The sequence below is a fragment of the Benincasa hispida genome, chromosome 6, assembly GCF_027475165.1.
Source record: "Benincasa hispida cultivar pf3 chromosome 6, pf3_genome.v1.1, whole genome shotgun sequence".
Taxonomy (NCBI): Eukaryota; Viridiplantae; Streptophyta; class Magnoliopsida; order Cucurbitales; family Cucurbitaceae; genus Benincasa; species Benincasa hispida.
Window position 1 is genome coordinate 53,964,127 of NC_143483.1, and position 15,880 is coordinate 53,980,006.

The window sequence follows — 15,880 nt, forward strand, 5'->3', positions numbered from 1 at the left end:
TAGTGCTTACCATCACAGACAGAGCTTAGTAAGTTGTATGCATGACACATGACGACCATTTTGTGAAACACTAATAAGAAGTTGTTATTAAGTGTGTTTGCCCAAACTACACCAAAAGGGACACTTGGAGGTTAGTGGCAAGTGACATGGATCATGAGCTGGGAGGTTGGCAAGATTGGAGACACTAATTGATAGTTATCCATGATCATGAGAGGCTATTCAAAGATCATGGATAGTTATCTTTAGTTGGGCAGTCAACTAAATCGTGAAAGGTTATTCCCTAGGTTGTGGGTGGTTAACCCGAGAACTGCGGATGAATGGGTGGTTACTCATTAGTGGGTAGTTACCAAGTTGTCGAAGAGAAAAAGTAAGCCCCCGAGATATGGGTGATTAGTTGTTAGTGGGCATGGCCAAGGTAGTTATTTAAAAGAGTGGGTAGTTATTAGGTCACAATGAGTGGACTCCCAAGTGTACGGGTAGTGGCTGGTTTTATAGGATCAGTATGGTAACTCTATAGGGATGAATAAGGTTTATTAAAATTAATGAAAACTTTTTACTAATGTGGGCCCAATTAAGCAAATTAATATATTTTTAGCTAATAAGAGATTCAAACAAGAATTTCATATGAATACTTTCACTTCAAAAATATCAATAAATTGACATAAATAAATTGAAGAACAAATTGTAGCAATTAATTCTATGCAATGAAATCTATTAATAAATTAATTGCAAAATTAAAGTATGAGAGAAATAGAGAAATTAATACTGAGAATTTTATAGTAGTTCAGTACAATCGACCTACATCCACTCCCAAGATCTTCATGGGTACTTCACTAAAAGTTTTTTACTCTTTCCATGGCTTAGAAGTTTTTGAGACGTTCTATTTTTTAGTGTAAAAACAAACCAGATTCTTTCCACAGTTGAGGATCAACCGTTACAACAACTCTTTTTCTAGAATCAAGAACAACCCTTACAGAAAATTGAAAAAAAAAATAAAGAGCACGTTTACAACTCTCTCGCCACAGTGAATTTACAAGTTATAGCACACGACAAATCAATCCTTACAACATAGAATATCTCTCTCCAGAAGAAGATGAAAAATAATAAAATAAAAGCTTGGAGAGAGCAACAATTGAGGCTTAATGACTTATGGAGGATTGTAAAAATATGTGAAATTGTTATTAAAGAAAATGGAGAATATGAAATGTTTAGAAAAAGAGGGAAAAGGTAAAAAAACCAAATTCAATTTTGGTATTTAGATCTGAAAAAGAAAAATCAATGGTGGAGATTTTTTGTGATGCCCAAGAAAAAAAAAGAGAGAAAATAATTGTCTATAAATTGTTTGCTGTTATTTTGGGATTTTGGGTTAGAAAGGGAGGAGAACATTTAAATATGCCTCTTTATCCCCTCGGTATGTGTGCAAGTAAAAAAAGAAAACCAACTTCTTTTTCTCTTATTCTCCTTTGGGCAGCCGCCCTCCCCCCCCCCCCCCCCCCCATCCCCGCCCCCGATTTTTCTTCTTCTCCCAGCCACGCGAGGATCAGGTTGGTCGTCGACTCCAGTCAACTTCAAAAGTGGTTCTAGAAGTGTGGGGGGTCAACTCCCAAATTCTTATTAGGGTAGTTCAAACCGACAACAATAACATGGTTGGGTCTATGCCACCAACCGTCGAGAGACCGAGCAGTCTAGAACAGTAGTGACAAGTACGCTCCCAATCTTGGGGCACTATGCTTTAGTGTTATTTGACTATAGATCGTCTCATTCTTCCATCTCGTCATTGTTTGTAAAGCATGTTATGCTAGCTTTAGAGCCATTGGGTTATGTTTTATCGGTGTCTACTCTATCAGGAGAAATTATGATAGCAAACGAAAAGATAAAAGCATATAAGTTAGAAATAGTAGACTGCACCCTTGATGTAATTTTAATTGTGTTAGACATGCAGGACTTTGATGTGATTCTAGGCATGAATTGGTTGGCTGCCAATCATGCCAGTATAGAATGTTCTCGGAAGAAGGTGTCTTTTAATCCTCATAGAGAAGCTAGTTTTAAGTTCAAAGGGGTAGGGACTGTGATCTTGCCGAATGTGATTTTAGCGATGAGGGCCAAGAGGTTGCTTAAACAAAGTACCTGGAGTATCTTAGCTAGCGTAGTTGACACCAGAGAAACTGAGGTTGTCTTAACCTCAAAACCAGTTGTGAAAAAAACCAACTTCTTTTTCTCTTCTTCTCATTTGCCTCAATTTTTCTTCTTCTCCTAACCGCGCGAGGATCAGGCTGGCCATTGACTCCAGCCACTAATCCATCTGCATCGTTCGCCCAACCACGCCTTAGACCTCGGAACCCTTCATCACCTTGATAGGTTTGGGTAAGTTTTGGGGGTGTTTTTAATTTCCCACGGAGATTGGTTTAGGTGTTAGCCAATATTTAACCTACCCATAACATCATTTTTTTAAGGTTAAATTGGAGTTTGGGAGGCGTTCTCATCACTGTCCAGCAGCTTCGGCGAGGATCTTGGATGGTTTCGTGTACTTTTGGTTAAGTTGTGTTGATCATAGGTATAGGTTTTGATGGATCTTAATTGCCATTGGATTTGGTGTTAATTTTGGATGTTGTGGTTTTAGAGGTGGAGGTGAAGGTTTAAGTTGTTGTCTATTTGAGTTAAGGGCTAATTTGATAAGTTGCTTACTGTCGGTTCGCCCTCTGTTAAGTATTGGCCTCTATGTTGGCTTATAATGTTAGGCCATATTTGCTGGTTAGTTGGTATTATAGAAGCTTATGGTTATACTATGAGAATCTTGATATTGTGCATGTGTGATTGACAGATAGAATGAGAGACTGTTTTGAAATCTTTTGAGCATGAAATAACTCTATGACTTATGCTTATGTTGTATTGTACGTGAATGTTGTGGTATTTGACTGGATGTAGTTTGAGATTGTTTGTCTTTATAGGCATGATTTCAAAATTGTGACATTATACTTATGACTATGTCAGATTGACAGTGACTGTTAGTATTCCTAATGGGTCATGCACCTCGTATGTTGTGAGCCTTCGTGTTCACGCCTTATGCCTATGATTATGACCCTTTGAGGCCACTACTTATGAAAGTATGGGGTTTGCCCCTTATGCCTATGCCTACGATGCTTAGTGTACACCTAGCTCCGATAGGAAGCCTAACAGTCCACCTAGTGGGTCTGTAGTGGGTCGCTTGCTAAGTATATTTATATACTCATCATTTTCCTTTCATATTTTTCAGGTAAAGGTAAAGATAGACCGACGAATGACAAGAGGGACCCGTGACCCGACCATTTGGACATGTTATTGCTTATGCACTTAAGTCTCAATTGATAGGATCTGGTTTAGGAGTACTACATGTCAAAATTCATGGTTTTTCTTTTTCATTTATTCATTTGTTAATTTGTTAATTGTTATTTATTCTAAATTTGAGTTAGGGGTACCCTGAACGATGTCTTTTTTCCAGAAGTTTTATTATTTGAGTTTAATTTAATGAAATAAAAGTTTTATTTCTTTTACTTAATTTTTCCTCGATAAATTTTTTGTCAAGCCCATGCATGCACATAGTGACATCTTGGAAAACATAATAAAAACTTAGGTCGTTACATTTTTTCTTTTCGAATCACCTAGCTATTAGACATAAAAAAAAATAATATGAAATTATTTTTCCTTTTAAAATCGAACAAAAAAACAAAAACTCACCGTTTGTCCAAAACTAGTTGCTAGACGCAAACATAAAATAATATTAAATTCATTTTTTTAAAAAAACCACTCCAAAATCGAAAGTCCACCATGTGTCATTAATTTCTTCTATGCTCCAATAAAACCACTCCAAAATCGAAAGCCCGTCATGTGTCATTAATTTCTTCTATGCTCTAAGTGACACCTTTCAACTGGTCCACTTTGATTAAAAAAATTTGCCACTTCATCGGTAACTTGCTTTGGCTATATCTTTTTCATTTGAGCTCTGATTTGAGTGAAACATATTGCATTAAAATCTTTATTATGAGCTCTAGGCAATAAGCCATTCAAAACACTAAAATTGTTAGTAAATAAATTCAGACTTGTTATCATCAAAATATTAATTAATTAATTAATTAATTAAAATTAATTAATTTGAGATTAAGGGTAGAAAAAACCAACAATCTCCCATTTTTTATGATGGCAAACAACACAAGAAAAATAAAATCCAAAGGGGTGATATAAAATATGAAGAATCACAACTAACACCCATATAATTTCAATTCACTTGAACACAAAAAATATATTCAATAAGAACATGCTTTCATCATTTTTAATATCTCTTCCCATTTTGAAATCAATAAAAAAAAAAAAAGGACAATTAAGAAAAGTACCATAAAGACATGAAAGTTTCTCCTAAAATCATGAACACATAATTTTTCATTTCTTCTCCTATCAACATGCCTTCAAGTAACAACAATGTAAATTCAAGAGGCATGATATAAATTTTAAGACCAATTTAACAAATTTCTCCCCTTTTGAAATCAATTGAGCATACCCCTTAATAAGGGACAAAAAGACATTTAGCATAATTCAACCTGATGGTAGAAATATCAAATAATTTTTCAACTAAAATTAACTCCAAAGATAATTACTCCCCCTAAAAGAATAAACAATATGCATAAGATGGATACAAAACAATATAGGAATATGAGAATCAATTTCATTCAAACATGAAATTCATCTATAGAAGTATATAACTCCCTCTAAAAAACAAGCATTCTCCTTTTAATGAGAGATATCAATTCACCAAGGAGATAAAATCATTCTAAGTAAAAAAAAAAATCAACCAATTGAGATACCAATAGATCAAATATTAGAAAAACAATTGTTGAAGAACAAATAATGACTATCAAATAATAGCAAGATCAAATTAACAAATCAATATAAACATGGTAACAACACAAGCAAGAATTTTACCAATTTTAAGCAAAATGTTAATGGGGAACAAGAAAGATAATCAATTCCATAAATACTCCTATGAAAAAGAATTTAACAACTTTTTCAAACAACATTACAAAGCACATTCTTTTTAACCTATAACCAACAATATCCCCAAATATTTTTCCCTCAACAAGACATACTTCATATAGGTAACAAATCTATTAGAAAATTAATCATCAAAACATAGCATTTATTTTCATGAAAGATGCAATAACTTATGCCAAAAAGCATCTAACACAAATTTAATACATTTCAACCAAAAAATGAACAACATATCTTAATCATCAAAGCAACAATTTTTTTTTACAATACTCAATGTCTTTTTCCTTAAAATTTTCAAGGAAAAAAAAACACAAGCATAGAGCAAATATTTAATTGACAAAAAGCCATAAATTAAGTAATAAAGATAGATGTCAAATACATAAATATACATTCATTTCTCATGACATTAAAACCAATAATCAATGTATTTCACAAGATTTCAAAACCTAACTATCCAAGACCCTCCAAGAGATATAATTTTCATAAAGATACCAAATGAATAATTATCTCAATAATTCAAAAAAAAAAAAAATACCAAATATGCACTTTTTCTTTTCTTAGATTCAAGCAAGTCATTCTAGTTGCTTCAATTTGAATTACTCATTAAAGTCCAAGCAACAATTACTTCTTGAATCACTCCTACAAAGTTCAATCAAAAAATTTTGGTATCAATTTTTTGGGTCCTTCATTGTTAATGAGTAAAACTTTTGAAACCCGTTTAAATTAGCTCTAATATTAAATTACTAACGTTCATTTTTGACAAATAACAAGTATCAAAATTATGATCAACTTTGCTACAAGAGTAACAAGTAACACTAGGCAATTTTTTCTTTTTTTAACTAATTGATTTTGTACATTATTTCTATTCAAGAAATTCTTGTCAGAAGCATTTTTTAATTTAAAATAATTTGGTCTAATATAACTTTTAACTCCACAAAAAAAAAGCTATACATATTATTAAGAAAATTCAAAATATCATATGCATAATCACACGGTAAGATTCTGTCACATATTTTTCTATCAAATGCCCAATATATAATATTCATAGATTTGGCATTAAAAGTGAGCAACTCATTATTCAATTGCAATTTTGACAAATCATGCTCACAAACATATACAATGTTAAAGTTAATGGTAAACATAAATGTTTTCATTTTATTCTTCCAGACATCATAATGTTTGTTACACCAAAGAATGAAGGTCTACCAACATATTGACCTTCTAAAGTTGTCATAGCTCTGGAAATCAAGTTTTTTCAATAATTTTTCAAAATACTAGTAAGATACTTTATATATCAAAATAATATTTGAAAAATGATTTATGTAGAAGAGATTTTTGCTCTGATACCAATTTGAAGAAGCTCTGACTCAAATACCTCAATTTTTTATTTGTTTATAACTAACTTTGTAATGTAAATGGCCAGCTGGTATACTCTATAAATACTCTGATCTTTAAAACAAAAACAGAGGGTTATCATCATTTTTCCTAGTTTTCTGTAAACAACAAAAACTGTACGCATTCTTCATTAGTAAAGAACTTGGATCTTCCCGTGGATGTAGGCAATCTTGCCGAACCACGCAAACTCTGTGTTTCATCTTCTTACCTTTATCTTTCTTGTTCATACGTTTTTCTTCTTTCTGCAAATTACACGCCATTCATTCACCATTCAAATTGCATTAAATAACTGAGTATCGAGTTCAATCATGCATCAATCTTCGCTATCGAGTAGCTTTGAGTTGATCGTTTTCATGTTCAAGTCGCACCGAGTATTGTTTAAAAATCTTCGAGTAAGATCGAGTATTAGTTCAATTTTCATCGAGTTTCATCGAGGATTTAATAGATACTCATCAGACAAATAAGGAAATTCTCATTGAGCATCGAGTAGGAAGACGTCAAGCATCGAATATTGATCATCGGGGATTTGGCAGAATATTTCTTAGCCTTTTCTTCATCTCTCTAGCGTTGATCTTGAGTATTTAGGCTTAATAAAGAGTGGTGAACTTAACAATTTGTGGTATCAAAGTGTTTGAAGATCATCAAGGTCAACATTCTTGGAGCATCAAGATACTCAAGAAATCTAGACTTGATACTTGATCATATCATAAATGGCTGTTGCCAGGTATGAAATTGAGAAGTTCGATGGGAATGGCGATTTTGGCCTAAATCAAAGTATTTTTGGACAACAGAGAGCTCACAAGGCTCTTTTGGACCCGACAACTCTGCCACCTACTATATCAACTCAAGAAAGGGAAGACATGGAGCTTACAGCATATGGGACTCTAGTTCTTAATCTCATTGATAGCATCTTGAGACAAGTGATTGATCAAGACACGACCTATAAGATGTGGGTCAAGCTGGAAGGTCTCTTTACAACCAAGGATCTCTTCAACAAGACGTATCTAAGGGAGAAATTCTTCACATTCAAGATGGATTCTCTCAAGCCTCTTTTAGATAATTTGGATGAGTTCAAAAGGATAGTTTCCGAGTTCAAGAGCCTTGGCGGAAAAATTGGCGATGAGAATGAAGCTTTTGTGTTATTAAACTCTCTACCTGAAGCCTATAAGGAGGTAGAGAATACCTTGAAATATGGCAGAGAATTAGTTACTACTGATGCCATTATTTCAGCATTAAGAACTAGAGAGTTAGAGTTTCAGTCAGTAAAAAAGGAGCAGCCTAGTGGAGAGGGGTTGTTTGTCAAGGGGAAAAACAAGCAGAATCAGTCTAAGGGGAACAAAAACTAGTCGGTGAAGAGCACAAACCTAACACCAAGATGAGATGCAACTACTGCAAGAAAAAAGGTTACTCGCTGAGAGACTACTACAGCTTGAAACGGAAATATCATAAAAAATAGAAGGATCATAAGGGAAAACAACTAGAAGCTTTAGTGGTTGAAGGTTCCTACTTTTATTCTGATGCCTTAGCCTCCACCATAAACCATACCAACCAAATCAGTCTTCTTGGGAAGCATGACTGGGTACTTGACTCTGATTGTACCTATCATATGACATCTTTCAGACTTTTTTTAATACTTACAAGGATGTAGATGGAGAATATGTGTACATGGGAAACAATGAAGCTTGCAAGATCAAAGGGGTTGGTTCAGTATCCTTAAAACGAAAGGATGGATCAATCAAACTTCAAAGAAATGTGAGACATGTACCTTTGCTCAAGAGAAATGTGATATCTTCGGGTATGCTAGACTCTATTGGGTGCGAATATAGAGGAAAATGGGAAGTTCTTGAGGTGATCAAGGATTCCGAGGTTGTGTTGGTTGGTGAAAAGGTCAATGACCTTTATATTGTGAGAGGAGTAGAAATGATGACAAGTGCCTACAAGATTTGAGCAGAGGCTGACTTGTGGCACAAAAGACTATCTCATATTATTGAATTTAAAAATTAGAACCAATCATAAGGGAGAAATATATAAAAATTGACTAGTAAAAAAAGGATTATGAATTTAAAAAATAGAAGTTAGAAGTTAAACACCAAGAAAAAAATCCTAACAACCTTAGTTTCAACAGATGATTGATTTTCATTTTTCTTTTTGGTGTCCAAAAATGCCCGTTGAAAAAAATATGGTGACAAACTTAACTTATGTTTATGAATGTAACTACTTAAAAGTATGTGAAATATTATGTCTTGCTAGGATTTTTAGTGTGGCCTGAAAAAGTTACAAATACTTGAACAACAATTTTATAAATATATTTAATTTTTAAAAAAGTTTAAAATTTAAACATGAACCTAATATGCCAAATTATAAATACAATTAATAAATTAATTATTATAATTAATTATTTAAGTGCGCAAACAAATAAATTCATTCAATGACACATTTTATTTTTAGATCTTCTAAATCTAAAGTCTGGTTCAATCAAGATGTTGCTCGTCATTGTTGTAACCATGCTCAATTATCCTAACAAATAGAATGAAAGAAAATGTTAAACCTAAGATCACTTTTCTCTGTTATCATAGTGTTGGGTTCGGGTTTCCAAAACTCACCTTCATACATATCTAATTTACAATTGAATGCAAAGACATTTAGATTGTAAATAATTAGATCTTTTAATAGAACCTTCATTGATTGCTAAATCATTCTATATGTCAACTTAATTGGCTTGCCTCTATAACATGAATCATTAATTGTCAGAAAGGTTAAAAAATAAAAATTTAAGACATATATCAAATCTTCTATACCTCTATTCTATAAAAAAATATCTGTCATTTGATAATTGTTTTATTGTCTGCATTCTTCATTTTAATATTAACCATTGATCTTACTTAGAATACAATCCTAATAAAATATGCAAAAATAGAGTAGTTAGTTGAAAAAAAAAGTGTGAATAACATCGTAACTTTTTTTAAAAAAACTGTTAAATAAAATTGTTATCCGTTATTTTCTCCTTCATTGTAGACGATTCAATATTAGAAAATTGGACGATGTTATACTTCAATTGATGAAGAGGAAACGATTCGTCATTTTTTTTTATGATCGTGGACGAATAAAGCGTAATTTCAATTTTATCATTCACATTAGCATACTTACTGTTCACCATTTTAACATTTCCATTTTCAATTAAGTAGATTTTATTTTTTTTAACGTCATTTCCAATATTCTCAATGATTTCCATTACTGACTATATTTTTTAACCCTTGAAGAAAATAAAAAGAAATAAAAAATAGATTATTGATGGGAGAAAACAAATAATAAAGAAAATGGTTTTAGTACATGTAAATTAATCTAGATTCTCTAAATTTTTTTTTTTTTTAAAAAAAGTGAATATTTATAAGAAAGAAATATTAACAAATAACAATATGAAGAGGCATAAAATAAATTTTTAAATCTTAAAGTCATACAAATATATAACGGACAAAATTCTACATTCTCTTTCAGAATAAGGAAAATCTTTAATCTCTATTCTCTTATGAAAACTTTGATTTCTCTAAGAACCGAAATTATCTTCTTAGTCATTTTTATGAATGAAATAGGAATGGAGATAGATACAAAAGAAAGAATAGATAGATACAAAAGAAAAAATAGTTATGGTTTTTATAATACGTAAAGTGGTATGTAGGTTGAAACAGTAGCATTTGAAAAAATTTAACGAGTAGCCTCCGTGAAAAAAATTAATATGGCCAATCTAAATATTTATTAAAATATAAAAAATTTAATTAGTTCTACAATAAGGGTAAGTAATATGCCAAATGACATTTTCGTAAATTAACTAATGTTGAATGGATGGCAAGAATGACGGTGCAGCCGCCTAGTGATGACTTATGAGAGAGAGAAAAATGGGCACGGATGATTTAGTTTCGCGGGAGATTCCAGTTGGGTCCTAGGTGGTGGGTCTTGCGCTACCGATGGCGGATGGAGATGACCTGTGGCTGACGGGTTCATGAATGGGGAAGGAGAAATTGCCTTGGGGTTAGGGTTGGCAACGGGCTAGTGCGGGGAAGGTCCCCGTCCCTAGCCCCGTAGGGAGAATTCACTCCCATCCCCACTTTGGGCAAGGATTTCTCGTCGGCGAAATGGGGTCCCCCTATTTCCTACGGGATTTCTCTATTAATTTTCCATGGGGATTCTCCCTTTAATTTCTCATCGTTGACTCCGGCAGAGATTCCCTATTAACATTTTTTTAATTAAGTCACTTTATTTAAAATTGCACTATTTAATAGACTAGTTCATGGAATAAATATAATTCGAAAGCTGACAAATCCATTAAATAAGTTTACAGCTTATATTAAATAAAATTCGAGTATTGGAATTCGATTAAAGTCATGTCTTATACAATAACCACGATCATAAATTGCTCTCGACCGATGTCGTCACTTCAAATTTTCCTCCTTTCTCGACATCGTCTCATCCTTAGTTGTGAGTATTATTCCTCTATTTAAAATATAATTAACAAATAATGTCCAAAAAAAAAAATACTAAATACTAAGTTTTAAAATTGGTCATAAAAAACAAGGTTAATCCTTGAGCATACCTTAGTGATAGAACTCCAGTTATATTGCAATATCAAAAGAGAAAAGGGGAAGTAGGCGGTTGAATCGGTTAAGAATTATTGTCAAGGTTGTTGGGAGAAGTTGAGGTTTAAAAAGAAGGAAGAAACCGGAAGGAGAGCTCTCGAGAGTGGGAGTTTGAAAGACGCTGTCGTGGAGAAACCATCGCAGTGTGCTGCTTATCGTATAGCAATTGGTAGGCGATCGTATAGTAACTACTAAGCGATCGTATAGGAGTTTGTGAGCAATCGTTTAGTAATACTGAGCGATCGTGTAGAATTTGTAAACGATCGTTTAGCGTGTGGCAAGCGACCGATTAGTCTCGTTTGATTCTTATCGTTTAATAAAGAAAGGGGTTCATTGTTTAATTGCTTTTCAGGAAGATTGTACCAACCTGTGACGTTAATACAAAATTTCAAGAATCAGTTTTCTACACAAATTGGTATCAGGGCAGCCACCTGGGCAAGCATAGTTCATAAACGTTTTGAGGAGGAACTGGAATTACTATAACAAGAGATCTCTGGATTCAAAGTCGAAATAAAAAAAATTGCCAACCACAGAGGAGAATTTGGCATTGTTGGCAAAGAGCGTAGAGAATTTGAGATTGCAGTCAGAAAAAACATCAACAAATGCTATTTTCTTATGTTACGGAATTGGCCAAGGGAAAGGCAAAAGTGACGAAAGAGGCAGAAAGATTGAATGCTCGTAATATGTGCGAGGCAAATAGTTCGGTGAAAGCTTCCAGAGAATATGCGACTTGCGATCGAATCAAATTCAAGAAAGCCAGAATGTTGGTATTTAGCAGAAGCGATCCAGACGCGTGGTTATTCAGCGCAAATCGATATTTTCAAATTCACAAGTTGACTGAATCTGAGAAGATGATGGTGGTAATTGTGAGTTTCAACGGCGCCACATTAGATTGGTACTGGTCGAAGGAAGGTAGAAAGTCGTTCAAAGATTGGGAAGACTTGAAGAAAAGGATGATTGTGTGATTCCGATCCTTAAGAGAGGGATCGGTTTGTGAAAGATTCCTGGCTATTAAACAAGAGACGACGGTGGAGGCATATCGAAATCTGTTTGATAAGTAAGTAGCGTCATTACCGCATCTGCCGAACAAAGTTCTTGAGGAGACATTCATGAATGGTTTTGCGCCTTGGATAAAGGCGAAAGTTGAATGTTGGGATCCCATCGGGTTAGCGCAAATGATGTCGCTGGCACAACGTGTTGAAGACAGAGAAAATGCTCGGGTCGAAGCGGGACGAGCGCAGACATATAGAGGTAAGCTTCGAAATTCGAACGCTTCAAAATTCAATACTGAAAATGTGAGTAAATCAGTAAGCGAAAATTATCCGAAAGAGGGAGAGAAGGTCAGATAGTCATTTCCGATGAGGACCATCACCTTGCGAGGAACATCGATTAATGATAACCGAAGAGAAATTCTGGCGAGAAGATTAACAGATGTTGAATTTCAGTCGAAGAGAGAAAAAAGGGCTCTATTTCCGGTGCGATGAAAAATACACTGTTGGACATCAATGCAAAGGGCGAGAGTTTAGAGAATTGAGATTGCTTGTGGTGCAGGCATCCAGAGAGGAATGGGAGTTGCATGAAGAAGACGAAACAAGAGAAAAGACGTTAGAGTTGCGTATGCTAACGCTGAGTGAGGAAATTTCACCTATTGTTGAACTACCCATGAACTCGGTTATGGGATTGACGAACCCATGAACAATGAAGATCACAAGGGATATCAAAGGAGAACCAGTAGTGGTATTGATAGACTGTGGATCGACACATAACTTCATATCAGAAGGACTAGCGAATCGTCTACAGTTGAACATCACAACCACGACCAGGTACGGAATAGTTTAAGATCTGGACCTGCTATACGAGGCAAGGGAGTATGCAAAAATGTGGAAATAAGGCTGGGAGATTAGAGAGTGTGTGACAGTTTCATTCCATTGGAGTTGGAAGGTGTTGACGTGATTTTGGGGATGCAATGGCTACACTCTTTGGGGAAAATAGAGGTCGATTGACAAAATCTAATAATATAATTTGTTCGTGAGGGACGAAAGATTACTCTGCAAGAGAACCCAAGTCTGACAGAGGCAAGGGTTAGTATGAAATGTACGATGAAGATATGGGATGAGGTCCTGCGAGTACTTCATAAGCATTTGAGGGTGAGTCAAGAGAAAATGAAGAAGAATATAAAAAGGTAGCTGGACAAACAGAACTTTACCTTGAGGACAAGGTAAAAGTGGAGGGGGGGGGGGGAGAATGATAGGACTCCAGTTACGTTGCAATATCAAAAGAGAAAGAATAAAAGAGAAAAGGGGAAGTCAGTGGTTGAATCGGTTAAGAATTATTGTCAAGGTTGTTGGGAGAAGTTGATGTTTAAAAAGAAGGAAGAAATTGGAAGGGAGGGGGGAGAATTGTGAATATCAGAAGTAAGAAAGGAGAGCTCTCGAGAGTGGGAGTTCGGAAGACGCTGTCGTGGAGAAGCCATTGCATTGTGTCGCTTATCGTATATCAATTGATAGGTGATCATATAGTAACTACTAAGCAATCGTGTAATAGTTTGTAAGCAATCGTATAGGAGTTTGTGAGTGATCGCGAAGGATTTAGTAAGCGATTGTTTAGTAATACTGAGTGATCGTGTAGAACTTGTAAACGATCATTTAGCGTGTGGTAAGCGATTGAGTATCAATTGTAAGCGACCGATTAGCCTCGTTTGATTTTTATCGTCTAATAAAGAAGGGGTCCATCGTTTAATTGCTTTTCGGGAAGATTGTACCAACCTATGATGTTAATAAAGAATTTCAATAATCAGTTTCCTAACACTCGGTCATCACTTCATCTTCATCAGAGTCATCTGCATCTTCCAAAATATTTGTTAGATGTTAGCCATCTCTCTTCCCATGCTAGTACTTTATGTTGTCGCATCACATATTTATAATACAAAATATATATATATATTAATATTAAATGTTAAAGATAGGTAAAACAACATAAACAAACTAACATACTTGTCAAAACTTCAGTTGCAACCCAATTTTGAGCACACATCAAAGCCTCTATTGTCTTCGAATGAAGTTTGTTACGATGTGGACTTACAATCCTACCACAGGTACTAAAAGCATACTCTGATGCAACACTAATAAGGGAATAACTAATATGTCTCTAGCAATTTTTTTGTAATCCCAATGTATTGTTACATAACACCAATTTTTTGCAGTTTCTTGATCAAAGTTATATAACCCCAATGTATAGTTCTTCTCTCTGTTAGGATTCAATAGGATCGTCATATGTCTTTTTGTCCTGTATAAGGGTATATTTTAATATGTTCATGCAAATGTTTGGTTCCATTTTTACTTTCACCCCTGATTTTTGTTTGCAATAATTATGAACAACTTTGTATACTCCATTTATTTGTTGCTTCTTAAAATGGTTCTAAACAACGAATGCCAATCTCCTTTTTAAAGATCCACTCTCAATGTCTTCCTCACAGAGAATGACACAATCATGAACATTCAAATCATCTGCATTTGAGGAGCATGGAGTTAAATTTAGGGTTGGATTTGGGCTTGGACTTGAGACTGGACTTGAAATAATACTTAGAGAATCTTTATTTGTAGAAAGTGTTCGAATACCTTGTTTTTTGGAACCTACTGAGTCATACAAAATAAAGCAAAAATCTACCAAGTTATACAAAATAAAGCAAAACTAAATTATAAAGTCTATCTATATTTGAAGACATAATTCTAACTTTTTAAATTATAAACTCTTAAATTTATAGATTTTCTGTTTGTTTTATTATTCAATTTCATCATTTTAACAAGGTAACAAACAATAACAAATTCAACAAATTCCAAATATATCAACAACACTTAATTCCATCATTTTAACAAAAATAAATTCTAAATATATCAACAAACTTACAATTAATTTTAACATTCCAAGAAAAACGTAACAACAAATAATTTCAACATTTTAAGAAAAATGTAACTACAAATAATTTCAACATTTTAACAATTTTAACAACAAATATTTCTACATTTTAAGAAAAATATAACCACAAATAATTTCAACATTTTAACAATTTTAAAAACAAATAAATTAAATATTTCAACAAACTAATATCTAATTAAAAAAACATTGTTAGTAACTTACACTGAATGGCAGGCCCGACTTGAATGAACGTGAACACGAACAGGTTGAACGACAGAACCGACTTGAAGAACAAACGTCTTGAAGAACGAAAATGGGACACGGGCCGCACGACAGATCGTTCGGCGTAGTCGCAAAGGAGGGTTTGAGAGAGTTGCAATTGTAGTCTCACTGTGAGGAAGATTGAAATTCTAAAAATAAAAGAAAAAAAAAAAAAGAGAAGTGTTAGGTAGGTTAGGGTTTTTAGGTTTAAAGATTGGGAGTTTGGATTTTAGGCTTTTGAGTATAATTATTATTTGGGAGTTGTATTTTTAAGTTTTGGGCTTTGAGTATGGATGGGTAGGATTATTAATTGAGACTTGAGAATTGTATCTAAATAAATATATATAAAAATATAAAAATAATAAATCGGGGTTGGGGTCGGGGCGGGGATATCGTCCCCATCCCCAGATGGGTACCTGAATAATATCCCCGATTTGATCCTATTCCCAGTCAAACTGAAGATTCCTTGCTCGATCGGGTCAAATCTCCGCAGATTTTTTTGCCAACCCTACTTGGGATGCTAAAGGAAAACAAATCACTAAATATAAGAAATGAGGGAAGTAGAGGAGGGTAAAGTAGACATTTCTTAAAAAATTGAGGGTAAAATGTGAAGAAGAAAATTCTCCTCTCATTTAATATAGTAGAGAATAGAGATAAGA